The sequence below is a fragment of the Orcinus orca genome, chromosome 2 (genome assembly GCF_937001465.1).
Source record: "Orcinus orca chromosome 2, mOrcOrc1.1, whole genome shotgun sequence".
Lineage (NCBI taxonomy): Eukaryota > Metazoa > Chordata > Mammalia > Artiodactyla > Delphinidae > Orcinus > Orcinus orca.
The window spans coordinates 24,494,459-24,497,314 of NC_064560.1; the positions used below are offsets into that span (position 1 = coordinate 24,494,459).

At 45.4% G+C, this 2,856-nt stretch overlaps 1 pseudogene; it reads right to left on the reverse strand.

Moving 5' to 3' along the window:
• Positions 1 to 1,104: 1,104 nt before the first annotated feature.
• Positions 1,105 to 1,202, reverse strand: LOC117197403 (uncharacterized; annotated as a pseudogene).
• Between the last annotated feature and the right edge of the window lie 1,654 nt (positions 1,203 to 2,856).

Sequence of the window (2,856 nt, forward strand, 5' to 3'; positions counted from 1 at the left end):
AGACTCCCAGAGCACCTCTTCCATAAAAATCTCAATGGAAGTTGAAAAAACAAAGCACATTATGGTCTATTTTCTTTGAAAATATACTGATGGCATTTGGAGGATGAAGTTTGAGCAATGCCCCCAAGAGCTCCCCTCTTTAGCCGAAAGTCTCTCAATCAGAGTGTTTTCGCTTTCCTCATTATGCAGGGTTTGTACGCTTAAAAAATAAACCTACCAAAAAAAAAAAAATCCAAGAGATAAAATGGTAGGTATGCAGAAAGGGTAGGGAGATGAAGAGGCTGTGGGATCTTTCTAGAAAGCACATCTTTCCTTCTGTGATGGAAAATCAAAACCCCTTGTCAGACACATGCCAATATGTACACGGTGTGGGGTAATGTACACTGCTGTCACTGGCGTTGAACATTGGTGCCCTCCTTTTTGATCTACACCATATATTGTCTGCAGCTATCAAGAGATTCAACTACAAGAGACACTGGAATCCTGAAGAGCCTCAAGGAGCTGCCCTTCACGTCCTGTCCCTCCTCGGAGCAAGCGGAGGAAAGGGGCGCACATCAAGGTGGGGCAGACGGAAGTCAAGGGCGAAAGTGACCAGCCCAGCAGAGGGAACGGCCAGGGAGGACTCAGAAGTGACATGCGGTCAAGGGTCTGAGTTCAGAGAATTCCAGAAAGTCTATTTTCTATTCATGATAGGACATTCATGGTTGTGAATAACACAGTTTGAAAGGTTTAAAACTCAGTGTGTCATTGTGCTGAAACAGATCTGTGCTGCGAGATTGCCAAGCTGGCATTAAAAAGAGGGAGGGGAGAAAAAGGAGGAAAGAAAGAGGAGGGGAAAAAAGTGCCCACACCATGCAGGCCCAGATGAAGTAAACCCTAGACCTGCCTGCTGCTGTATCCAGATGTTTCCAAGGAAGGTGGATCGCTCTTAATTGCACCTGAGACATACTAGGAATTTGGCTTTTTGGAAATCCAGGAAATTTCTTATCTTCCTATCAGTGGTTCCCTAACTGGATGGCAGACTAGGACCCCCTAGCGGTCTCTTCAAAATGACCTGATGCCTGGGCCCACCCCTAGAGATTCTGATTTTTTAAAAAAATTATTAAAAATATGGGATGCTTCATGAATTTGCCCATCATCCTTGGGCAGAGGCCGTGCTAATCTTTGTACTGTGTCAGTTTTCGTATATGTGCTGCCGAAACTAGTGTGAGAGTCAATTTGTTTGGGGCTAGTACTATTTTTTTTTTTAATTCTTCTTCTAAAATTCCTCCGTCAAGTCTAATGTGCAGCCAATGTTGAGAAATGCTGTTATGGAATTGCAAACATCTTTTTAAAAACTGCCTTGGGGCTTCCCTGGTGGCGCAGTGGTTGAGAGTCCGCCTGCCGATGCAGGGGACACGGGTTCGTGCCCCGGTCCGGGAAGATCCCACATGCCGCGGAGCGGCTGGGCCCGTGAGCCATGGCCGCTGAGCCTGCGCGTCCGGAGCCTGTGCTCCGCAACGGGAGAGGCCGCAACAGTGAGAGGCCCGTGTACCGCAAAAACAAACAAACAAAAAACCCTGCCTTGATCGCCTTCTCTTTGGCAGATGTTTTAGCACTTTGCTAATTGTAAGTGGAATGTCAAATCCTCCCTTCATGAGTTGGAGTTCCCCATGGAGTCTTCCCGGTGAGTTTTCCAGGGAAAAACCCTGACACAGGCTGAAGTGATTTCTGGGTTTCATAATTTCTAAGGTGCACATTCCACCCACCCCCCACCCCGACCCCCTCCCTACCGCCGCCCATTTTAATGCAGCAGAAATCAGGATGCATCTTACAATCACTGCGATTGTTCAGTCATTGCCGGACCAAGCTGCAGTCCCAATTAAGCAGTCGTTGCTTTTACACACTCTTGGTCATAGCGCTTCATATCTCCGGCACTTCCATTGTGTTATATGAATTGCTGCAACCAGATGTGTTTAATGATTTAATGGGTGCTTAAAAAGTCTCTAAGAAGATGATGCTATGATTTGTCATTAAAGCAAAAAGTTACTGAGTACAAAGAAGGGCAGGCAAGCAGAGAAGGGGGGCACAGATTTGGTATTAGGAAAACAATTATTTGTCATTAAAGGAGTGACCGAAATTCCTCATGTTCTCACAAAGCAACAAGCCAAGTGCTTTCCGGGATCTGCAGGAGGACACGTGCACTCAGAGAGGGGGGCTCCTTCTGAGACCCTGCAAGAGGACTTCCCATCACAGCAGCCAAGCAAGAAAGCACTCACATCAAAACTCATGGAAAGGTGAGCAGTGGTTGGAAAGAACATCTGAGACCATTGTGGAGGACTTCTTTGGTTTAGAGAAAACTGTATCATCGATGCTTTAAATTTTTTTTTAATTTATTTTTTTAAAGTATAGTTGATTTTTAAAAATTTATTTTATTGAAATATAATTAATTTAACATGGATGCTTCAATGGCACAAAAGACAGTGTCACAGGTAAAGCTGCCCATCAATGATCGAGTTAAAAAGTCATATAGGGCTTCCCTGGTGGCGCAGTGGTTGAGAGTCCGCCTGCCGATGCAGGGGACACGGGTTCGTGCCCCGGTCCGGGAGGATCCCACATGCCGCGGAGCGGCTGGGCCCGTGAGCCATGGCCGCTGAGCCTGCGCGTCCGGAGCCTGTGCTCCGCAACGGGAGAGGCCACAACAGTGAGAGGCCCGCGTACCGCAAAAAAAAAAAAAAAAAAAAAGTAATATAAAAGCACATTTCCTGAATAAGAAGACATTTTTGAAATTCCATAACCAATTTATTTTATTTTAGTTATATTTTCCTTTTAAGGTATAAACAAAGACCAATACATTATTTTTAGATGCATAAGTAA